Below are 26474 nucleotides of genomic sequence, written 5' to 3'. Positions count from 1 at the left end.
CTGGGACTCCCTTCCCAACTGCACTGTGGGAGCAGCTTCATGAGGGGGAGGATAGCTCAGGGCTAACTCAAGATGGGCGATATATTCTGGTCTTGCTGGCAACACTTCTTCCTGAACAAAAATGAACAAACTAGTATTTCTACAGCATCTTCTTATCCACAAGGGTTTTTACAGAAAATGGAAAGCTTTTTAAATGTGGCCGCTGATGTTTCACGAGCCCTTGTGACTCACTCTTAACTAGTGGGGTCTAAACAGGGGTGTAAGTGCAGGACTGGCCCATCGTTGCTGCTTCAGATATTCAATGGAATAGTTTGAACATCTCGGCCAAAGCTCAGCACTGGGACCAAAACGGGGCTCCCTCAGTCCTGCTCAGGTCAACCAATCATCTTCCAAACCAGAGGGTGGCGAGTCACTCCTGGGGCAAGTCAACACTTAAAGCAGTGTCTATGTCTGAGCAATGATATCTGAGTAACGGCCTGCAAGCAAACAAATCTCAAGACTGTATAATTTGTTCATTCGTTGATAATAAACGCAATTTGAAACTTTAATATAAAATGACCCTTGAGATGACCTGAAGAGGGGATAGAGATAAATATGAATCTCTGCTTATACAAAGTGCACAATTTTTTCTCAACAATAGACCTTGCATGTTTTGATTGTCTGCCATTCAAACCACAGGCTTATCGTTAATGTATGAAGATGAGTTTCATTAAAGATTAGCTTTATTTGTCACACGTAGAGTGAAATGTGTCACTTGCATCAATGAGAACACAGACCAAGGTTGCACCAGGTGCAGCAAGTGCTGACAAGCCTCCAGTTCCAACATAGCTTGCCTCGTGACTTCTAAACTTGCGTCTTTGGAATATGGGAGGAAATCCACACAGTTGCAAGGACAACTAAGTACAAGTCACACCATCATCTGTGTCCTCTGTTAAGAGGACATGACATGTTCAGATATTTCACCGTTTGTGAGTTATTAAAGGAATCAGAATCAGGTTTACTATTACTGCCATGTTGCTTTGTGGTAGCTGTACAATGTAGTGCATTAAAAATACTACAAATTACAATACAGTGTATATTAAAAAAATAAATACCACAAAAAGAGAGCAAAATGTGAGGCAGTGTTCATGGACCAGTCAGAAATCTGATGGTGCAGCAGAAGTTGTACCTATAACGTTGAATATGTGTCTTCAGACTCCTGTACCTCCTGCTTGATGGTAGTAATGAGAAGGAGGCATGTCATTAATGATAAGGGTCCTTCATGATGAATTGAATTTACAGTAAAAATTCTTGGCAAAATAATCATATCCATAACCATTAAGCACAGGAACAGATTAGGCCTTTTGGCCCATCGATTCTGCTTTCCCATTCCATCACAGCTGATTTATTATCCCTCTAAACCCCCTTCTCCTGCCTTCTCCACATAACCTTTGAAGCTCTGACCTCTGCTTTAAATACACCCAATGAGTTAGCCTCCACAATTATCCGTGGCAATATATTCCATAGATTCACTACTCTCTGGCTAAAGAAATTCCTCTTCATCTGCTCTAAAGGGACATCCTTGTATTCTGAGGCTGTGCACTCTTGCCTAGACTTCACCACTACAGGAAACATCCTTCCCATGTCTACTCTATCTAACCTGGTAACCATACCAGTTTTCTCTATGCCATAGTCAAATGTCACATGAAACCTTACCCCAATTTAAACTGGACTTGGAGAGGACCATCTTAATACTGGAGAGTGGTGTTAGTGGGCTGATTCCAGAACAGCTGATCTCATCTCATCTGCCAGGTGGGGCCAGGTTAGAATGAAACTTCCAGTCTAGACCAGGAAGTATTGAAAAATTTGCTATTTCTGTCAAAAAGTCTCATTCCAGTAAAAAGCAGTGCCTCTTATAGATTGGGCTGCTCAATTGAAGAAGTCTACTTTACTGTTAGATTGAGTTTCTGCCAGTTCTGCCTGGCAATTCTGTTGTCCCTAAGTCTATTCACGGGTCTGATAATGGTGGGGTAGAAGCTGGTGGTACATGTCCTGAAGCTCATGTACTGTCTGCCCACTGGGAGGAGTGAGAAGAGACAATGTCTAAGGTGGGAGGTGTCCTTGATGATGTTGGCTTTCTTCCTGAGGAGGTGGGAAAAGTAGACAAATTCTGTGCAGGAGAATCTGCCTACTAAACTCGTCCAACAACTGAGCTGAGATGATGCATCTGAATGTCCATCCATCCATCCAAACCACCATCTTCGCATCCAACTGCCTGGCTATAAAATGCCCCTCTGCTAATAACTCTGCACTGTCCATTGAAGGGTATGCACTAAAAAGAGAGGCTGGACAATCCTGGACCGCTTTCTCTGGAATGGCAAAAGCGGAGGAAAGACCAATAGAAGTTTATAAAGTTACAAGAGGCATGGAGAGGATATTCAGTAAATATCTTCACCAACGCTCCCCCAGCAACCACCATAATCTGATAATGTGCCGGAGGCAACCCACAAGTGGCGAGCTTCCAGTGCCAACAAAGCATGCCCACAACTTACTATCCCAAAACCATACACCTAAGGAATGTGGGAGAAAACTGGAGTACAGTATCCAGAGGAAACCCACATGGTCACAGGGAGAACGTACAAACTTCTTACAGACAGCAGCGGGAATCTCGATCAGTGTTCACCGGCACTGTAAAGCAATTGTACTAATGGCTATACTACTGTGCTGCCCGAATGTAATGTGCTGAGCTATGACAGGTTGCGTACAGCTTCAGTCTGCTCTTGGTAAGAAATGGCTGCACATATTATTCTTGGCTGCCCCATTATCAGGTCTCAGTAAGTTTATGTGTTAAAAAAAAATCCTTGGACTTGGATGCATTATCACATCCAGAGCTAACCTTTAGAGATTTGAACATCCTTTGTAGCCACTCAGCAAATGTGTTTCTTTTTAAACGACATCTGCAAAAAGGAGACTGAAAGTTCATAATACGTCAATATCACAAAGTCATCTGGTACTCTGCAGTTAACAAGTGTGTTGTTCATGGAAACACTGGTAAACACCATATTCACTGTGGTGTCCTGGGGTAGATAGACTGGTTATGGAGAGGATGTTTCCTATAGTGAGGGAGTCCAGGACCACAGGGCACAGCCTCAGAATAGAAGATGTCCCTTTAGAACAGAGATGAGGAGGAAATTCTTTAGCCAGAGAGTGGTGAATATGTGGAATTCATTACTATAGATGGCTTGGAGGCCAAGGAATGTTGGTTGATAAGTTCTTGATTCGTAAGGGTGTCAAAGGTTACGGGGAGAAGGCAAGAGAGTGGAGTTGAGGGGGATAATAAATCAGACGCAATGGAATGGGAGAGCAGATTTAATCAGCCAAATGGCCTAACTCTTCTCCTATGCCTAACGGTCTTATAATCACAGCTTGCTGGGCTTCCCTCATCATTTCTTCAGACTGGAGAGATGATTGGTAATATTGTTAATGTAACCATATTGTCACAGTACAATTGTCACACATACTGGGATAGAGTGTGTGCCATCCATACTCAAGGTAGTATAAAGTGAAAAACAACAAAATGTAGAATAAAGTGTTATAGTTACAGAGGAAGGGCAGTGTCAGGAGACAATAAAGTTACGGTGGGACATTGATAGGATGCAAAACTGGGCTGAGATGTGGCAGATGGAATTCAACCCAGATAAGTGTGAGGTGGTTCATTTTGGTAGGTCAAATATGATGGCAGAATATAGTATTAATGGTAAGACTCTTGACAGTGTGGAGGATCAGAGGGATCTTGGGGCCCGAGTCCATAGGACACTCAAAGCTGCTGGATTGAGTTCAAGAGCTGAGAGGTAACGTTACAGCTATATAGGACCCCAGTCAGACCCCACTTGGAGTACTGTGCTCAGTTCTGGTCACCTCACTACAGGAAGGATGTGGAAACCATAGAAAGGTTGCAGATGAGATTTACAAGGATGTTGCCTGGATTAGGCAGCATGCCCTATGAGAATAGGTTGAGTGAACTTGCCCTTTTCTCCTTGGAGCGACGGAGGATGAGAGGTGACCTGATAGAGGTGTATAAGATGATGAGAGGCATTGATCGTGCGGATAGTCAGAGGCTTTTTCCCAGGGCTGAAATGGCTAACATGAGAGGGCACAGTTTTAAGGTGTTTGGGAGTAGGTACAGAGGAGATGTCAGGGGTAAGTTTTTTTTCTTTTTCTTTACTCAGAGGCTGGTTTGTGCGTGGAATGAGCTGCTGGTGACGGTGGTGGAGGCGGATATGATAGAGTCTTTTAAGAGACTCCTGGACAGGTACATGGAACTTACAAAAATAGAGGGCTATGGGTAACCCTAGGTCATTTCTGAGGTACATGTTCGGCATAGCATCGTGGACCAAAAGGCCTGTATTATGCTGTAGATCTTCCATGTTTCTATCTATTGGAATTGGTTTATTATTGTCACATGTAGCAGGATGCGGTGAAAAGCCTGCCTTGCATACTGTTCATACAGATCTATCTATACCCAGAGCATTGTGGTAGAGCGAGGTTAAACTGCAACATTCCAACAGGTAACACTTTGTGGCCAAGTAACCCAGGATGGAGAGAGATTTTATTGATGACAGTTCAATGGGCTTGTTACTTCAGTAACAAAAGGCACATAGAGATTTTCCAAATTGGAACCAGGTTCTGAATGTTATTTTGGGTAAGTTCAGGTGACTAAGCCAGTATAAATCTCTGATAACAGGTAATGCATTACAAGAACACAAATTCACCAACAATACCCTGAGCTTTCAATAGCTAATCTGATACTTTGAATAGTTGCTGCCAAATTCTACTGTCCCATCAAAAATATGATTATGGCCAGATCATCCACATTTGAGATCTGCAGGCATGGCTTCAGAATAAAGGGAACACTCCTTTCGAACTGAAATGAGGAAGAATTTCTTCAGCTGAAGGGTGGGGACTGTGGAATTCATTGCACCAGAGGGCTGTGGAGGCCAAGCCATTGGGTGCAATTAGGGCAGAAATTGACAGGTTCTTGATTGATTAAGGGTTACAGGAAGTAGGCAGGTGAATGGGGCTGAAGCCATGATGGAATAGAAGAGCAAATTTGATGGGCTGAGTGGCCTAATTCTGCTCCTATATTTTATAGCCTTATCTTTGCCTCATTGAAAGACCCATGGGCCTGCAAGATTATGAACAGATTTAAAGCTATGTGTGTTATCTTGATGATCCAACCTTTTGGTATGTTTTAGTCAGATAAAGTTTACACAGTGAGCCATTTCTGTGAGCTTGTCTCATCTCTCTCACATTTGCAGTCATATATTACATTTCTTTTTAGTAAATAGGGAAAATTCTAGACATACGTGAATCATGGCAAAGACTTGCGTAATTTGAATAATCCAAACTAGGTTGCAAGTTTATTTTAATTGGGTTAATGCTGCTTCTTAAGATATCTTAATTCACAAATAATGACTGAAGTTCCTTTATAAGGTGTTTCAATACTCTGTCGTAAATTAACTGTATGGTAAATAAAATGGCCTTAAGTACAGGATGTGAAAAATCTAATTTTTATTTAATCTTATTTTTCTTTTACCTCCTCATTAGTTTAGCGAACTGCAGCATCTTTTTGGGATGCTTCATGCTAGCGTACTGGTTAGCAGAACGCTTCACAGCACCAGCTGTAAGATCGGTGTTTTGGGTTCAGTTCCCACTGCTGTCTGTAAGGAGTTTGTACATTCTCCCCGTGACTGCGCGAGTTTCCTCTCAGTACTCTGGTTTCCTCCAACATTCCGAGACACGCGGTTAGAGTTAGTGAGTAGTGGACGCACTATGTTGGCAGCGGAATCGCAGTGAAACTTGCAAATTGGTCTGCACAATCCTGGCCAATTTAATGCAAAGGACACATTTCACTGCATGTTTCAATATACAGTATATGCGGCAAATCTAAGGAATCTGAAGGTACACTGGACTGTGTCAGTGCACGAGTCCAAGGTACTGAGAACTGTTGTTACAGGAACTGACATCAGGGGGCAGCACTCAGAAGATAAACTGTGGGTTCAATCTTTGCTCCCATCTTAATCTAGGCCACGTGCAGTGATAGTCCACATTTATTTTGCCTACAGAGAAATTAGGAAAGAAAGAGAAAAGACAGAATAAAAAAAGAAAAAAAAGACTGGCAATTACTGAGCTGCTTTCATAAACACAAGCAACAATGAGCTGGATGAACTCAGTAGGTCAGGCAGCAACTGTGGGGGATAATGGTCAGTCCGCTTAAAAAAAAGAGGGCATTTTGAATGTCCCAGAGTGGAAGGCCTCGTCTTGAACACAGAGGTGGCAGGGACATAGGAAATAACCAAAGGAATAGTGTCCTTACAACTGACCAGGGGTGAGGAGGGAGCGGGGAAAGGTTATAATCAAAGTAGTTGAGGGTAAATTGGTAAATTATTGTCACATGTACCGAGGTACAGTGAAAAACTTTGTTCTGCATGCCATCCACACAGATCTTTACATCACATTAGTAATTTGTGGGCATGCCATGTTGGCGCTGGAAGCATGTGACACACCCCCAGTAATTCCTCGGACTATGTTGGTTGTTGATGCAAAATGACGCCTTTCACTGTATGTTTCGATGTACATGTAACAAATAAAGCTAATCTTTAACCTGATCCTGAGGTCTGTCCAACAAGGGGAGTCTTAAATCTGTCTAGCACCTACCTCAAGCAAAATTATTTTTCAAATCTTCCCCGTAACAAGATAGTTTGCTGATCCAAGGCAATAATTTCAACTAAATATTGGTGTGTTTTATAACCCTAATTTACCTCCAAAAGGTTTAAGGCCACTTCACTTATGGGTTGGTTATGCAATCAACTCTGAAAGAAGCGATGCTGTTGGAACAAGTCTTTTCTTCCCTCCAGGTCTGCTACCGAACAAAACCAAGCAGTCTGTGCCCACAAACAAGAAGATACTTCCAGACTTGACTTAATATGGGCACAAGGGCATTCTGGCTTTGCGTCTTCTCTAACCAGTCCAACAGCAAACTTTGCTGTGAACTTTGGGAGACTGTACTTCATAAAATAAATAAAAATAAAATTGTAATGTTTACAGCAATAATAAGATCAGGGACTTAGGGACTGGAACATTTTCCCAAATCTGCCTTCAGAATCCACTTTGCTACTTTAACTCCATTAGAGATGTGGAGGATTCAGAAATGAATCTGAATCAGGCTTGTTATCACTGAGATTTGTTGTGAAATTTATTGGTTTACAGCAGCAATGCAGTGCAATACAGAAGTACTATAAATTACAGTAAGATATATAAACTCAGTGGCCACTTTATTAGACACAGGAGGTACCTAATAAAGTGGCCACTGAGTGTATTTCTTTATGTTTGTAGTCTTTTGCAGCTGTAACCCATTCACCTCAAGGTTTAACAAGTTCTGTATTCAGAGATGCTCTTCTGCACATTGGTATTACATGTAGTTATTTGAATTACTGTCACAGCTTGAACTAGTTCTTCCTAGATCACTCACATTAACAAGGCATTTTCATCCACAGTACTACCACACACTGGAATTTTTGTTTCTCGCACCTTTCTCTGTCAACATTAGAGACTGTTGTATGTGAAAATCCCAGAAGATCAGCAGTTTCTGAGATACTCAAACCACCCCATCTGGCACCAACAATCATCCCACAGTCAAAGTCACTTAGATCCTTTTTCTTCCCCATTCTGATGCTTGGTCTGAACAACAACTGAACCTCTTGACCATGTCTACATGCTGTTACACATTTGAGTTGCTGCCAGATGATTGGCTGATTAGATATTTCCATTAATGAGCAGGTGTACAGGTGTATCTAATAAAGTGGCCACTCAGCGTATGTCATGAAATTTGTTACTTTGTGCGAGCAGTACCATGCAATACATAAAAAACTGTAAATCACAAAAAGAAATATAAAAAATTAAATTAAATAAATTTTGCAAAAAAGCGAATAATAATAGAGGCACTTTAATAGTGGTTCATTGTCCATTCAATAATCTCATGGCAGAAGGAAAGATGCTGTTCCTAAAAAGTTGAGTGTGTGCCTTCAGGCTCCTGTACATCTTCCCTGATGGTAGTAATGATAAGAGGGCATACTCTGGGCGATGAGGGTCCTGGAAACCACATTTTTGAGGCATTGCCTTTTGAAGATGCATTTTTACCTGAGGTATTCTGCACACTTTAGAGCAAGGTAAACTTCTTAAAGCCAGCAGATGCCAATCTGCCAATCTCAGACAGAATGTCGCAAATAGTGGCTCTGTATTCCTTGCTACGAGACCTCAATTACCACAAAGCAGATTCAGGTGCCCAGAGAAACACTATCAAATTCAAGCCACAGAAGATATGAGATAATTCAGGTGATAAATTAAGATTGTAATCTTACAGACAATGGCACTTACAGCGCCAGCCATCAGGGATTAATTCACACCGTTGTCTGTCTAGACTTTGAACATTCTCCCCATAACTGTGTTGGTTTCCTCCGGGTGCTCCAATTTCCTCCCACATTCCAAAGACATATGGGTTATCGTTAGCAAGTTGGCTGTTGATGCAAATGACACATTTCACTGTGTTTCAATTGATATGTGACAAAGTTAATCTTTTTAAATTTTTACAAATCTTTTAAAAAACCATTTTAATCATCTGAGGTTAGAATGTCTGAGGGCCAGTTGGTTAGGGGACCTATTCTATACTTTATTGATAATAGGCTGGATAAATACAGTGCCAGTGCTTAAATGAGGTTAACCAAACCAGCCCATTTTAAGCATTGAAGAGTGAAGCTTGCTGTGAGGCAGATCGAAGAGACAAGTGGACTATGAACTATTTGTTGTGTTTATCACACTATTAATGGGTTGGCATGCTTTAATTTAGGAATCAGAGGAACAAGCATAAATTTCCTGGGTCTACAAACTATTTTAAAGTTGACTTCAATCTTTATTTGTTGAGTTGCTTGAGTTGGTTAAAGGAGGTGGGTCTGAAAGGCAGGCATGTCACAGAGGAAGATAAAGAGGTTTAGTGCAGGAATTCCTGAATTTAGGAACGTGGCCAAAGATAGAGTGACTAAGTTCTGGAATGAGCAAGAGTTCAAAAATAAATGGGCAAGGATGTCTAGTTGATGGATGGGTGAAGAAAATTGGTCTACATCACCACAGCCCTGAGCAGCAAGCCAGTGAACTGACTCTGGTTCAAAGTTAAGTCATGGGGAGAGAGACTGCACTAGAATCCTGCACCTTCTCTGTGGCCTAGAGAGTGGGTGAGCTGGATGGAGTTTCAGTGAGCTAATGTTCCATTGCTCACGGCAGCTCAGAGCATGGTGGGCATGGGTACCCATCGGGACACCCACAAATCCAGAGGCACCAATGGGGAGTACAGTACAGCCTCAGCATGGTCACCTGACCAGGAAAAAAAGTGAAGGCAACTTAAAAGTTAACAGCAAGAGAATATGAAACACTACAACATAGTACAGGCCCTTCAGCCCACAATGTTCTGCCGACCTATTAACCTATTTCAAGATCAATCTAAGCCCTCCCTCCCACACAGCTTATCCGAGTTGCTTAAATGTCCCTAAAGTATCTGCCTGTATCACTCCTGCCAGCATGTCCCACACACCCACGACTCTAAGACATATAGCTGACATCCCTCTATAATTTATCCAAAGAGTGAAAAAACCTAACTCTGACATCACCCATACACACTCCTCTGATCACCATAAAATTATGCCCTGCTGACCTGGGGGAAAAGGAGCTGGCAACCCACTCGACCAATGTCTCTGATCTCATACACCTCTATCAAATAACCTCTCGTCCTCCTTTACCCAAAGAGAAAAGCCCTAGTTTGATCAACCTTTCAACATGTACAAAGCTTCCACTGGCCGGGGTGGACCATGGAAATTTTGTCCTAGCTGTATACATGGTTCGTGAGCAAGGGCAGTACAACTTGGAGAGCAAGCTGTTACCCATGTGGCAAGCCCCCTCTCCATACAGCTGATGAATGCAAAGGAACAACAAGAGTGATACCGTTTGGCAGCAGCGGTGTTACAGGAGTTGCCAGTCAGCATTGAGACTGGCTTAGTGACTCCAGCTTCAGATTCCTCCCTCGGGGTTTACTCCTGAAGCTTTCCCCAGGAGCGGCTCCAGCCACAAAACAGCGGAGGTTTGAGATCAGAGTTTTCCTTCTCCTAGATAAGCTGCCAACCACAGCTGATGAGCCCCATCCCCACAAAGCGACTGGTTTTAAAGCGCCAGTGATCCGCCTTTGCCCCTTCTCCTGTCAGCAGGAACGGGTCTACTGGGCTTAGAAGCTAAATGCACGTGGAGGTCAGGAGTTGGACTTGGTTGCCAGAGGCTGTTTGAGAAGCACACCATTGGGAACATTTAATAGGTTGTCCCCATTACCTCCCCCAGGCCTTGACAACCTTAAAGGAGCCTGTCAACATCTGACATGCTCACTAGTCCAAAGAGCATCCTGACAAATCCCCCTAAAGTTTCCACATAATGAGCTGACTGGAACTGAACACAAGACTCCAAGTGTCATCTAACCAGGGGTTTAGAGAGATGCAACATTGCCTCACAATGAACGTAATCTCCTAGATTACTCTATACGCCTAGAACATCGAAGAGTATAGGAACAGGCCCTGCAGCCCACTGTGTTGTAGAACCATGCAGTACCGCTTGGTTTCTTTAAAAAAAAATTAATTTAGTGATAGAGCATGTAACGGGTCCTTTCGGCCCAGCGAGTCTGTTCTACCCAGTTGCGCATATGACCAATTAGCCTGCTGACCTGTACACCTTTGAAATGTGGGAAGAAACTGGAGCAGCTGGGTGGAATCGCACATAGTCACAGGGGTGGGGGGGTATGTAAAGACTCATTAGAGAATTGAACCCGGGTTACTGGTGCTGCTGTAGCATTATGCTAACCTCTACACTACTGTGTCAGCCTAATTTACAAGCTCCAAGCTGTGACCATTTATCCTCCGTGAGCTTGTTTGCACTGCTGATAACTTATCACCACGTCTGCTGGAGGAAGTTGGCGGATTGGCGCTGAGGAGCGGGTTTATTCTTTTGACCCTTAAATCAAAACCTGACAACCATTAATGGTGTGATGAACAGAGCAAATAGCGCATTGTCTCCGTGTCACCTGCATCCGTCACGCTGCAACAGCTTCGCCTTTCAATGAGCAGGTTAGAGTAACGTGATTTAAGCAGAGTACTTATCCAGACAATCACCAATAAAGCACAGAAGTCTCCTTAACCCACCCACCCTCAGAATAATTTACACAGCAGAGATTAAAATAAATCGTTGTTAAAAACAGTCTATTCAGGAAAAGAACCTCAGACAATCACGCCCCCCTTCCCCCACGCTTAAACTGATGATTGAGCCATGGAAAGGAAACTTGATTCATTTTATTGGCAAACCTCCTGTGACGTTGGTCAGGGAGGACAATTGACGTCTGGTGTTGGGAATGTTGCTGGGCGATGGGGTGGATCCCAGATGCCGTCGTTGCATTCCAAGCCCCGGGAGCTTTCCTGTAATGGCTGAACCTCGCATTTCCTGATTACAAAATATTTTTTCCATCCTTATACAGACCCAAAGCACACACTGTGCCTTTCAGAATGGAGTTCAAATTACTTCCATTTATAGCAGTGGTAATGGAAAAGCTTACAGAACTGAAATCAGACAGTTGCGTTTATAATACCACATCCCTGGATCATTCAGTTAATGGCTCACACGTTAAAAATCCACCTACGGATTGTGTTTTGCCCTGTACCTGAAAAATGCAGAGTGCCAGCACAATTCTAACCCTTCAATCATGAGGGTCCTCAACCAACATAGATAACTTGTCATCTTAACTCTGAACTAATTCCACAACAAATGGGCTTGTTTTCAACAATTCTACTACTATTATTTATTGTTATCTTCAATTACACAGATTGTCCCATTTTTGCATTTTTTTTTTGTCAGTCTTTGTGTAGTTTCTTTCATGGATTCTATTGACTTTCTTGGATCTACTGTGAATGCCTGCAAGAAACTGGAGACATTACTTACCTCTACAATACATTTACTTTGACCTTAGTAAGGATTTAGTCTATTTGGTGAGAACTGTGCTGTGACAGTGGCAATAACGGATTGCTTCTGAAGAGAATATCATTGATTCAAGTCTCTCAGCCAAAGGCATGAGCAGGTAACCTCTAGACTGGGGCTGCAGTGCAGTGGTGAGGGAGTGCCACAGGCAGAAGAGCTGACCTTCATACAAGGTCTTATCCAGCCATCCCAGCCTTGACCGGAGCCAAGCTGAGACTGACCCTGTGTGAGGTTACCCACTGGGAAGAAACAACGCGATTTGCATTGCTGCGGCAGCAAGCAAGAGGCTAGAGAAACTCAGTGGATCAAGCAGCACCTGTGAAAGGAAATAAATGCACCATGAAGATCCTTCATCTGGACTTGCACTTTTATAGTGCCGTTTATAAATTAGTGCATCCCGAGCCAGAATGGGAGTTGCAGACGTCACTGAAACTGGTCTCCCCTCCATGGACCGCGTCTACACTTCTAAACAGCCAGTACAACCAAAGATTTCATCCACCCTGGTCATTATCTCCTCCCCCCCCCCCCCCACCATAGGGCAGAAGATACGAAAGTCTGAAAGCACATTAACATCAGACTCAAGGACAGCTTTGAATGGTCCTATAGTGATGGACCCTTGACCTCACAACCTATCTCATTATAGCCTTACGCCTTAGCTGCACTCTCTGTAACTGTAACACTTAATTTGGCAGTGTCATTGCTGTATGTTGTACTACTTCACTGCACTGTAATGAATTCATCTGTACAAACAGAATGCAAGATAAGATTTTCTCTGTACCTTGGTACACACGGCAATAATAAACCAATTCCAACTGGGCGTCGCTACTACTGTCTGGAAAATAGCGCATTATCACAGAGCAGAGATCCACAAACAGTGATGAGAAACTGACCAAATTCACCTCTTCTGGCAATGCTAGTTGGGGGATAGATGTTGGCAGAGATTCCAGAGCAACTATTTCTACTCTCTGTCCGCAGACTTGGAAGTAGTTTCTTTGCAAATGCACATCCAATTCTTTTCCAAATGTCATTGTACCATTGAATGTTGTTTGTACCAGTCTGGCGGGAGGGTGAGGGTCACACACCATTCAATCTGGTGGCACTAGCGAACACAGTCATACTTCATTTCAAAAGGTGGTGTCTCAAGAGGGACACCTAAACAGGACATGCCCCCTTCTAATTTTTACCATCCGAGAGGATGTACAGGAGCCTGAAGGCATACACTCAACATTAAGGAACAGTGCCTTCTCTTCTGTCACCAGATTTCTGATCTGTGCATGAACATCTTCACATCAATTTCTGCACTACTTATTTACACACACACACACACACACATATATATATATATATATGATTTGTGTATATATATATATATATATACAAATATAAAATATAATAATATATATATGTATTATTATATTTTATAGTTTATGTAATGCCACCATAAAAAAAACAAATATTATAAGGTGTGAGTGATAATAAACCTGATTCTGATGACTTGATATGTATGAACAGAATGCAAGTTTTTTTACTCTACTCTACCTCAATTTTTGCACTTTAAAAAAATCTAACTCTTACTGCAATTTATTGTATGTGTTGCACTGTACTGCACTCGCAAAACGAACTTCGTAACATATCGTATACCGGTGATAATAACCCTGATGCTGAAAATTTGAAAAACAAATCATCTGAATCCTAAAAAAAAATTTATCCCTTATATCTGTACGGACAATTTATGTTAGATTTTAGAATGTCTTGAGGGCAAGATTGGACGGATACATCAGAGGAAACACTGAGATTGGATGTGTATGTGGAAAGGATTCATCTGCATGTCAATGGACAGAGGACAGAAGTAGTTTGCTCTGGTGCATCTACCAACATGTATTTCTCAATTAAGGCTGCTATAATTGGTCAATTTCTCAATGCCAAGGTCATGGGTGGTGTAAAAGTTAGCATAATACTTTTTAGTACCAGCAATCGGGGTTTGATTCCTGCTACTGTCTGTAAGGGGTTTATACATTCTCCCCATGACCCCATGGACTCCCTCCAGGTGCTCCAGTTTCCTCCCACATTCCAAAGATCTATGGGTTAGCAGGTTAATTGGTCACGTGCATAATTTGCCTGGAAAAGCCTGTTCCTGTGCTGTATCTCTGATTAAATAAACCTCATTGGAGTGAACCTGGAATCACAGGGACATCAATCTGGGCAAGTTTCTCTCACTGGAAGGTACTGACAGCATCATAGAAAGAGTAGAAAGCCAATATCTTTCTCCCAGAGTCAAAATATCAAATACTAAAGGACACAGGTTTAAAGCATGATCCAGGTTCTCCCCACAATCAGTTAGTAAGCTTTGGTCATGCCATGTTGGCGCTGAAAGTGTGGCAACTCTTGTGGGTTGTCCCCAGAACAAACTTGGACTGTTAAGCAAATGATGCATTTCATTCTGTTTCGATGCACATGTGACAAAGCTAATCTCTTCGAAGAAACGATGTGGTCCAGTGGCCTTCATTAGTCATGAAGGCATGGGCAGGGTGGTTATGTTCTAGTTTCATAAAACATTGGTCAGACCTCGTCTGGAGTACTGCACAGAGTCTGGCCATCCTAGGAAGGATGGGATAATGCTGGAGCGGGTGCAGAGGAGATTCTCCTGTATATTGACTGGGATGGAGTGTTTCGGTTATGAGGAGAAACCGAAGGAGGTGGTTTTGTACTGGGCAGCCCGAAGGCATTGCCACACTTCTGACACCAACATAGCATGCCTACAACTCACTATCCCTAACCCTAGGTCTTTGGAATGGGCCTGGAAACCAGTGTACCTGGAGGAAACCCATACAGTCACGGGAGAGTTTAGAAACCCATTGCAGACAGCAGCGTGAATTGAACCCCAACTGGTGACCATGATGCTGCCCCCGAGGTAAAGAGTAAGAGTAAGAGATTGAATGGGAATATGAAGGAATGCACGTGAGTGGAAAATAGTGGGTACAGCCCATTCCATCACAGGAAAACCCTCCCCACCTTTGGGCACATCTACAAAGAGCGCTGCCATAAGACAGCAGCATCCATCTTCAACAACCCCACCTTCCAGGCCAAGCTCTCTTCTCATTGCTGCCATCAAGGAGGTGGTACAGGAACGCTGGACCCCACATCACCAAGTTCAGGAACAGTTATTATCCTACAACCATTAGGCTCCTGAACCAGTGTGGATAACGTCACTCACATCGGCACTGAACTGATTCCACAACCTGTGAGTCACTTTCAAGGACTCTACAACTCATGTTCTCAATTTTATCTATTTACGTTTGTACATCCAGTTTGTCTTCTTTTGTACTTTGTCTTTTTGGCTAGCTTTGTTTGTGTGTAGGTTTCTCATTGATGTCATTGCATTTCTTTGTATCTACTGTGAATGCCTGCAACAGAATGAATCTCAGTCGTATATGGTGACATACACATACGTTGACAATAAATTTACTTCGAACTTTTCAAGGCTCTAACCAGACAATAACAGCCCACAAACTGACTTCTTGCATGTATTATGTTTTACACCAATATTTCATTCTCCTTTCTGCTCTGTAGTCAAATTAGTACAACGACTCAACATTATCTAGGTCATGTTACCCACTCTAAGTGTTCCTTGTAGAAAAGCCAGTCTAATTACAGGTTAATACAATAATCTTTGGTCAGATCTCTATTACATATTAACGTCAGATTAAAAGGGAGAACCATACATTTATGGACAATTTAGAGAAACAACTTTGTTTCACTAGAAGATTCATGCTAATCCTTGGTTCACCATATGACATTCTGAAAACCACATTTAGATTTCAAACTAATGCATTAAGAGGTATTATTAACTGACTGCATCTGAGGTATCTGCAACCCACATTAATTTTGATTACCCCTTGGGGTGTGGGTGTCAGCCAAGACCGCATAGCTGTCCACCCCTAACTGATTGTGGTGTTGAGTGGCATCAAGGTCAAACCAGCTAAAGATCATAAGATATAGGAGTAGAATTAGGCCAACTGGCCCATCAAGTCTGCTCTGCCATTCCATCATGGTTGATTTATTATCCCTGTCAACCCCACTCTCCTGCCTTCTCCCCGTAACCTTCGTCATTTTTACTAATTGAGAACCTATCAACCTCTGTTTTAAATTTACCCAATGATTTGGCCTCCATAGGCATCTGTGGCAATGAATTCCACAGATTCACCACCCTCTGGATAAAGAAATTCCTCCTCATCTCTGTGTTCAAAAGGGATGTCCTTCTATTCTGAGGCTGTGCCAATGGTTATTAGATTTATTAAGTATGTCACAAAAAATGAATCTCAGGGTTGCATACAGTGACACAGCTACATTGATAATAAATTTACTTTGAACTTTGGTCTGAGATTCCACCACTGGAAACATCCTCTCCATGTCCACTCTATCCAGGCTGTTCAATATTTCATAGGTCTCAGTGAGATTCCCCATCCCTTCTTTTATTTCAGGATTATTCTCATGAAGATGCCCTGATGAAGAGTCTCAGCCTGAAACGTTAACTGTTCACTCTTTTCCATAGATGCTGCCTGACCTGCTGAGTTCCGAAAGTACTTTATGCCTGTTGCTTTGGATTTCCGGCATCTGCAGAGTTTTTTTTTCATGTCTGTTATTCTCGTAAACCTCCTCTGGACCCTCTCCAATGCACATCTTTTTCCTAGGTAAGGGGGCCAAAACTGCTCCCAATACTCCAAATGCCAGTGACGGGAGATCCTTGTTAGTGAATCAAGCACAAGTTTATAAGAGCATCACACAAAATGCTGGAAGAACTCAGCAGGTCAGGCAGCATCTATGGAGGGAAATGGACAGTCAGTGTAACAGGTTGAGACCCATCATGAAGTACTGATAACATGGCCCTGCTCTGTGTTGTGAGACCTTTTTTTTGCATCTGGTTGGAATAGGTAGATAAGATCTTTTGAGAAGTACAGCACCTCAAACTGCGGAGAACTCTGTCACCACTGCACCACAGCACTTGTCTGGATTGTGCTTATATCTTTTGGGAAGAGATGAGAATCAGTGATCGCAGCACAACTCTCACCTAATAGGATAAACCCTCAAGCAAAGTAAATTTATTATCCAAAGTACACAGACGTCACCATATACTACCTTGAGGTTCATTTTCTTGCCGGTATTTACAGTAAAATAAATACAATAGTATTTATGAAAACTATACATAAACAAAGACAGGGATCTAACCAATGTGCAAAAAGTAAATTAATAAATATGAGAACATGAGTTATAGAGTTCGTGAAAATGAGTCTATAGGTTGTGGAATCAGTTCAGCATTGAGATTATTGAAGTTGTCCTTGGCAGTTCAAGAGCCTGATGGTTGTAGGGTAATAACTGTTTCTGAACCTGGTGGTGTGGAAACCAAGGCTCCTCTACCGCTTCCCAGGTGATAGTAGCGAGAAAAGAGCAAGGCCTGGATTGTGGGGGCCCCCGAAGGATGCTGCTTGCTTGCGTCTGCGCTCCTTGTAAATGTGCCTGTGATGGACTGGGCATATTACAATACAAAATATTATCCTTTTCCTTCTTTTTCATGTGATTGTTATTTTCAGCTCACTGACTGAAAAATATCATGTGAAATGACAAATAGTGCAAGTTAATGTAAATAAATAATTCTGAGCACGAGTTGTAAAGCCTTTGTAAGAGGATCTGTACGTTGTGGAATCAGTTCAAAGCGAAATTGTCCGCAATGGTTCAGCAAGCATCAAATAAAGATTTCAAAACATGGAGCAGCAGGATTCTGGGAGGCCTACCAGAAACGTCAGGTGGAGCTTGTACTGTGATGGGTATTCACTATGCAGGGCCTGGGGGGGGGGCCTTTCTGCCCAGCTCAGCTTTCTAACACAGCAGCTGGCTCTTCCACGGTTAAAAAAGAGTTGTTTATGAGTAAGTTAAACAGCCAACCAGTATTCTTTGCTCAGCCTCTTGTCATAAACAGGAGAATAATAGGGTCCTTGTTGGTCCATTATTTAATCAAGGGAATATACTTCAGCTTAATCAAACAATGCATTCACCTGGCCTGACAAACCTAACGAAACTGAAAAACATCAGATGCATGTGAAGTCACCAAGCAGCAAAAAAACAGTATAAGTGTTAGAGATAGGTCTATTTTTTTTAAGGAATGGTCAAGGAAAGACAAGAAGAATGACAGAAAGAGAGAGTGACTAGAATCCATTCCAATCGTCTCTGTGATGGACGATTCATTCATCTGCAACCAGTAAGTATAACCATATAACAATTACAGAATGGAAACAAGCCATCTCAGCCCTTCTAGTCCGTGCTGGACTAGAAGGCATTCTAGGTATGTCTTTTTAGTTTATAGAAATTGTACCGATGTTTCAGAAATCCTTTGCGCTTTAGAAATCTTTTATAAGATAGAAATCCTCTGTGAGGTTTAAATGTGTTTTAAAAGTTTTATCTATATTTATGTGTGTACCACTGAAAATAAATTAACCTTGTTTAAACTACTTTGTTAGTTGGGAATAGCTCGCCCTTTTTAGCGAGGGACCACTGCTCAAATAGTGGGTACTGGCAGCTAAACTTGCCATGGGGGATAAACAGGGAAGTGATCTAGGCTTTGAAGAGTAGGTAGCTACAGTATAGCTTCCCTTTAGTGAGGATACCTATAGCAAACTATATCAGGTAAGGGTCTTTGTTTGAGTCCAGACCTTTGTGGACAACATCACAGTATGGTGCAGGGACCCGTGGCATGGAACCCACAATATTTTTCGCTGCTAATCTAATCTACCTGTGACTGCAGAGGTGACACTGTTGGAACTGCATCAAATTTCATTTGAATGAAGCAAATAGTTTTCCCTGAAATTGATTATATACAAAAGAAGTCAACGGAAGAAATTGGTGATGTACATCTGCACAAAACAGGTATAATCGCATTAGTTGATTGTCACGTCTCAGTATTATGCAGAGTGTTGTAAGTAATTTGGTGTTAATGCGCAGAGAAACAGACAATGGGAGAACTGATCCCAAGGACAAACTCATGACAGCTATTGCATTCTTATTTACATTCTTGGGTAACAGATCTTCTGGGTAACAATAAGGGCATCATGTAGCATGGTGGAACAGAGGAACCTTGCATGGGCTAGGGCTTTTCTCCGGAGCAAATGAGGAGGACAGGTGGCTTGAAAGAGGCATAGATGGAGAGGACCAATGCACACACATGCCGGAGGCCAGACAAAGGATTCAAAGTACAATTATTATCGAAGTATGGATGCACGTATGGTGTCAAAATGGTTGTGATGCATCTAGTCTAGAGGTTAGTGCCTGTCGCTCTCACTTTCAGCTTCCACCGCTGGCCAGCAGTCTCGTGAAAAGGTGAGCTGAATGTGTCAGTCTCTCCCTGCCAGTACATCGTCTCTCCAGCAGCAAGCCTCATGTGGTGCCTCCTCGCTGGCCACACACGGAAGCTGAACTCAGCCTGAACTACAGTGGACAGGGAGGAGGTCTGGCCCCTGCACATGTAGCACACAGGTCCACTGGTGTGTGGACACGCCCTGGTGCTCGCAAACCAGATCCCCAGCTATGGGTAAGTAGCCCCACTGCCTTGCGGGCAGCATCAGGAAAGACGAAGGCTACGGGAGTAAACCCAGATAGCAAATCCGAAGTGGAGCCCCTAAAGTGGCTGTACACCATTGAACATCCATCCAGCAGTTCCTGCAGCCAAGCTGGTACCAAACGTACTGCTTCGTAAGCTTTCCTTTGGACTTACGTGGCTGAAGCAGAGAGGGGGATAGTGCCGACTGGGCATCTCAAGATCTCCATACCTTCCGCCCAGGCTTGTGATGATGATCATCGACACCCATTGTCCATCCAGACAGACAGATGGACGTATGCAGAATACAACACTGAGGTTTGCCTTCTCCTCAGACAGTACCAGTGGGGAGGGAAAAATAGACAGCAACACAACAATATGAAGATAAGAGTTGTGATGAAGGGCCTGAGTCCAAAACCACAACTGATAACTCTATTTTCATCAAGAAAATAGCCAGAGACTTTTCCCCCCAGGACAAAATCTGCTAATACAAGGGGGTATAATTTTAAGGTGATTGGATTACAGTGTAGGGAGGATGTCAGGGGTAGTTCTTTTTTTTAAAAAAACAGAGTGGTGAATGTGTGAAATGTGTTGCCAGGGGTGGTGGTAGAGGCAGATGTATTAGGGGTAATAAACACTTAGATAGACACATGGATGAAAGAAAAATGGTGGGTGATGTGGGAGGGAAGGGGTAAATTGATCTTCGAGTAGATTAAAGCGTCAGCACAATATCATGGGCCGAAGGGCTTGTCCTTTGCTCTAGTGTTTTCCAGATCTCAGGTATATGTTCCAAATGCACGTTCTCTCTGTGATTGCACGATTTCCCCTGGGTGCTCCAGATTCCTCCCATACCCCAAAATGCACTGGCTGAATGATAGACTAGCTGCTGCAAACTGACCCAGAGACTCGAAATAGAAGTCATGGGTTAAGGGTGAAAGGTAAAATGTTTATGGGGATCATGAGCAGAAACTTTTTCACTCAGAGGGTGGCGAGAGTGTGGAATGAGCTGCCGGCAGAAGTGGTGGACGCGGGTTTGATTTCAACATTTAAGAGAAGTTTGTCTAGGTACATGGTTGGGAAGGGTCTGGGTGCAGGTCTATGGGACTAGGTAGAATAATAGTTCAACACAAAATAGATAGGCCAGGGGCCTGATTCTGCACAGTAGTGCTCTACAACTCTGTTTAGGGGATGGTAGAGTCTGAGGTGGGAAAGACAGGACTATACGAAGTACAAATTGGGATCAGCGTCAGATGAGAGTAAATTGGTGTTTGGTGGTCAGCGTGGACTCTCTGTGCCACAAGGCTCTATAACTCCAATAACCTTTCACTGTTCGTTTTACTTGGAGATACAGCCCTGGTAGCAGCACCTTCCCGCCCAACAGGCCCACACCGCCCAGTGACACCCATATGACAAATTAATTTACTAATCTGCAAGTCTTTGGAATGCGGGATGAAATCAGACCACCTTGAGGAAACCCACACGGTCATAGGACAAATGTACAAATTCGTTACAGACAGTGGCAGACTTGAACCTCAGTCACTGGCTCTGTAATAGTATTACACTAACTACGATGTTATTGTGTCACCATATGGACTCCTCAGAATTCCAGACACCAGCAGCCTCATGTAAGGATGTTCAGCCCCTGAGCCAGAACGAGAAGCACTTCCAATATCCTTTCCTCAAGCAACATTCCCCCAAACAGCTTCTCTGTTCCGTCACTACGACTTGTGGGATCTTGATTGCGAACTTCAGGAAGGCGAAGTCCAGGGAACACACACCAGTCCTCAAGGGGTGAGCGCACTCTCAACGTCTCTGAAGATCTATCCTGGGCCCAACGTATTGATGAAAACACGAAGGAGGCATGAGGAGATTTGCCACGTCACTAAAAACTAGCAGATCTCTACAGATGTACCATGGAGAGCATTCTGACTTGTTGTGGCACTGTCTGATCTATAGGGGCCACTGTACAGGATTGGAAAAAACTGCAGAGTGTTGTAAACTCAGCCAGCTCCATCGTGACCACTAGCCTCCCCAGCATCAAGGAAATCTTCAAAAGATGATGCCACAAATAGGTGGCATCCATGATAAGGACCCTCACCATCCACAACATTCCTTCTCATTGCTGCCATCAGCTACAGGATCCTGAAGACCTACACTCAAACTGGTTTTGAAGGCTTCTTCCTTTCCACCATCAGATTTCTGAACGGTCGATGTACCCATGTACGCTATCTCACTATTTTTACACTACTTTTTTTTTAATACATTTCTTAATACAGTTTATAGTATTATGTTTTGTATTGTACTTCTGTCCTGAACCGGAACATTTCATGACATACAGTACTGTGAAAAAGTCTAGGGCACATATACAGTGAGGGTGCCCAAAACCTTTGCACATGTTTTCGTCCATGCGGAGCGGAGAGCGAGTTTGTAAATCTGGCAGCAGCGAAGGATGTTGGGTATTGTGCGGGTGGAGCGACACGGGAAGGGTGTGGGAAAGGCGGCAGAGAAGTACTGCAAGGGGCAGGGAATGGCGTGGGTACAGACACACCCAGCCTTGGAGACACCTGGCAAGGTCATTTGATTCCAAACAATTGGTTTATTGATCATTACAGAATGTCTCTCTGGTACTTCCTGTTGCCTCCCTTCCTCTTTTCCCAACCACAATTCCCCTCTCCCTGCCCCTTTCCCACTCTCAGTCCACAATAGAGACCTATATGAGAATCACTCACATATGTCATGATTTTTTTTTGTGGCAGCAGTACAGTGCAATACATAAAATCACTTCAGTACTGTGTAAAAGTTTTAGGAAGACAGACAGACTTCTGCACAGGTAGTGTACATCAGTGATAATAAAACTGATTCTGAAGTGTGCGAACTGCCAGCATGGGGCCTTGCTGCCTGTCGAAGTTTGCATAAACTACCCAAATTAATACAACAGCTTTTGTGCGAAATGCTTCAAAACTTCTTAACACAAGCCCCATGAATGTGCAACTTTGTGGAAGTCACTGTATTATATATTTCCCCCAGCTGTAAAAAGAAACTCTCAGCCCCTGCATTACATCTGCCAAAATATAAAGCTTCAAGACTTTCCTGATTTACTGAGAGCTATCCGCTGCCCAGTCCTGTATGGGGAGGGGATTTTATAATGGGACTAGATATTTGCTCGAAACCACGGTTTCCAGTTCAGAAACCATATACAAATAAATACAACTTTCCTACGAGTGTTCAACAGCTTCCAAAAAAGGAAAAAAACACAACATTTTCACTGTATTGGAAGATTTTCCAGACTCAATAAATTGGGACACCTTCCTTTGAAGGTATGCAAGGAGCTGGATGGGGGCTTTTACTCATGATGGTCTTTCCAGTGCTGGGGCAGAGATGATAGATAGGTAGATAGATAGATAGATAGATAGATATACTTTATTGATCCCGAGGAGGTGTTTCCCCATCTAGAAGAGCTCCAAAATAGAGGTGTTTGCGTCATCTGGTCACTGACAAATCCAGTTGGAATTCCATAATTAGTTCACAATCAGGTTTATTATCACTGACAAAACTTTGGCCTGAACAACAACTGAACCTCCTGACCATGTCTGCATGCTTTTATGCATTGAGTTTTTGCCACACAGTTGGCTGATTAGATATTAGCATTAACCAGCAGGCATACAAGTGTACCTAACAGAGTATGTCGTGAACTTTGTTGCTTCATGGCAGCAGCACAGCGCAAGACAAAACATCACAATAATAAATAAATAGTGCGAAAGCAGATGTTAATGGGCCATTCAGAAATCTGGCAGCAGAGGGGAAGAAGCTGTTCCTACCCAGGCAGTGTGATACAAAGGGCAGTTCACCAACAGTTTGTACATACATAGCATTGTCAAGGTAGCAAGTACCGGCTACTATCAGCAACAGTTGATGCAATGGTATAGATGAGTTTAAGGAGAAGCTAAACTCACTTCCAAGAGATCAATGAATAAAACATCACCAATAGCCAAGATTGTATATTTATTGTCCGTTATTAATTCCCCCAGCATGGAGTGGCACGTTGCCTCTTCTCGGACTGCGGTTAAGAATGAACCTCACTGGTGCATGTGGGATCACACATGTTCAGGGGGCAGTGGTATCCAGCATAAAGGACCCTCTCCATCCCGGGCACGCCATCTAGGAGGACGTACAGGGGACTGAAGGTCTGCACTCTCGTTCAGCGACAGCTTCTTCCCTTCTGACATCAGCTTTCTGTACGGTCCATGAACACCACCTCACTATTCCTTTACTCGCACCATTATAGTTATTTTATGCCTTTGCACTCCACTGCTGCCGCAATTCAATAAACTTCAAATCATATAAGCCAGTGATAACAAACCTGATTGGGACAGGTAAGCACTGCAGATTTCCTTCCACATAGGAATGGGTTATTTTGACAGTCTGGTAGATTCACGGCAAGTTTCCAAATCTGTGCTTAAACTCCCCGGTGTTTATGGTTGGGATTTAATATCCTATTTCTAAACCAATAATCCGGGCTTCTGGTTGCTCATTCAGATACTAGCAATGCATGTGATGGAACATAGAGAGCTAGGAGACGTCTGAAAGAGGATGTAGTGCTTTCCTGGCATACATGACAAATAAACTCTTCTCAGATTTCCACAACTGGAAGCCCGACAAGAGTTTATTCGTAGGGTACATCTCTTACTTTGAATAGTCGGGGTTGTAGATCCCACACAAGATTCTTATTCAAAAGCAGATGACATAAGCACAGTATAGGCCCTTCGGCCCATGATGTTGTGCCAAAGTCTTAGCCTGCTCTAAGATCAATCTAATCCTTCCCTCCCACGTAGCCCTCCATTTTTCTATTATCTATATGCCTAACAAAAAGACTCTTAAATGTGTCTAATGTTCTATGCAGGGCATTCCACACAGCCGTCACTCTGACGCCTACCTCTGACACCTCCCCTAAAATGATGTCCTGATGAAGAGCCTCAGCCTGAAATATCAACTTTTTATTTCTCTCCACTGACGCTGCCTGACCTGTTGATGAGTTCTTCCAGCATCTGCAGAATCTCTTGTGTTTCTGATAGTAGCCCCCTGCAAAACTTTCCTCCAAGCACCTTAAAATTATACCCCCACGAATTAGCCATTTCTGCCTTGGGAAATGTCTCTGCTTGTCCAATCAATCCACGCCTCTTATCTTACACACCTCTGTCAAGTCATCTCTCATCCTGCTTCGCGCCAGAGAGAAAATCTCTTGCTCATTCAACCTACCCTCATAATGCATGTTCCCTAGCCCAGGCTGCATCCTGGTAAATCTCCTCCGCACCTTCTCTATAAAGCTTCCACACCCTAAAGACGGACAAGTCAATGGATCTCTCAAAAGCTGTGGATCTGGATTCCAGAAAATGAATGTCTGCATTTTCTTTAGTACTTTGGATTGATTATAAAAATATTCTGATATATTGAAACAAAACATACAGAGTATACTGATGTCCAATGCTTTCTTTTAATGCCTAGCAGGTGGTGTACCTCCAATCCTTGTCCACACCAACATCCTGATTCAGATTTATTTTACATCAAAGTGTACAGTAAAATGTGTCACTTGTGTTAATAGCCAACACACCAGAGGGTCGACACAAGTGTCGCTGGACATTCTGGTGCCAACATAGCGCGCCCATCAGAACACAAAACACAAGTTACAGAGCAACAACAGCAAAACAAACCCCCATTCCTCCTTCCCACCCACGCCATCCTCAAACCACAGGACAGGCTGCTTTCAGCCTCCAGCTGCCTCATGGATTTGCCAGCCGTCCCACTGCAATGATGCTAAATCCATTTAAAGCTGAGTGGTAAACAACGGCTCCAGTTATCATTGTCACATTCCCCTTGGGTCTCCGGCGTAAAATTACCCAGTTATGGACACTCCTACATATGAACCAGCTTCTTTAGCATCATTAAATTCAGAAGTTTGATGTATGTACAGCGCTGTGCAAAAGTCTTAGGTGCATATATAATTCTGCTAGGGTGCCTCAGCCTGTTGCACAGTACTGCATTTGTCAATGTGGAGCCGAGAGCGAGTTTTGTAAATCCGGCTGAAGAAAAGGGTGTTGGGAATGGAGAGGGTGGAGTGCCATGGGAGGGAGTGTGGAACAGATGACAGAGGAGTGTCCGGGGGGAGGGGAAATCAGGTGACACGTATGCAGCCATACCCAGCTCTGAGACACCAGGCAGGGTCATTTGATTCCAAACAATTGATTTCTTGATCAGTACAGAATGTCTCTCTGGTGCTTCCCTTCTCCCTTCCTCTTCTCCCAACCATATTCCCCTCTCCCTGCCCCATTCCCACTCTCAGCCCTATAGAACTAGTTTCCTCTCAAAGGTCAAAGTTTATTGTTACTTATACACGTATATTTGTGCGGAAGTGCAACAAAACACTTACCTACAGCAGCACAGACACACATATTAACAGTTATCAAAAAAAGATAAAAATTAAACAATGTTTATAAAAGAGAACATAATTAGAGAGAAGAAAGTCCTCTTAGCACAAGTAGTCAATGTGTTGTAAACTGTAGTGATTAGGGTAACGCACACAAGATGCTGGAGGAACTCGGCAGGTCAGGCAGCATCTATGGAGAGGAATAAAAAGTTGACATTTTGGGCCGAGACTTTTTAAATCAGGATTAGGGTTGCGTCAATTGGTTCAACAACCTCACTATTTTTTGCTTGTTTTTAGCACAGCTTTTTCATATTTCTTATTGAAATTTATAGTTAAAAAAACAAATTTCTCGCCATACGTCAATGATATTAAACT

General features: G+C 43.0%; 1 long non-coding RNA gene across 1 annotated transcript in view; it reads right to left on the bottom strand.

Annotated features, from left to right (window-relative positions):
• The window catches only part of LOC140191144 (uncharacterized), a 72858-nt gene that overhangs the window by 40452 nt on the left and 5932 nt on the right, over positions 1–26474 (bottom strand). Inside the window, exon 2 of the long non-coding RNA XR_011883762.1 lies at positions 8416–8555. This is a non-coding gene — a long non-coding RNA (uncharacterized lncRNA). The remainder of the gene's footprint in view (positions 1–8415; positions 8556–26474) is intronic.

The sequence above is a fragment of the Mobula birostris genome, chromosome 32, assembly GCF_030028105.1.
Source record: "Mobula birostris isolate sMobBir1 chromosome 32, sMobBir1.hap1, whole genome shotgun sequence".
Taxonomy (NCBI): domain Eukaryota; kingdom Metazoa; phylum Chordata; class Chondrichthyes; order Myliobatiformes; family Myliobatidae; genus Mobula; species Mobula birostris.
Note: the sequence above shows the minus strand (reverse complement) of the source record. Positions and strands in the feature narration are given on the sequence as shown.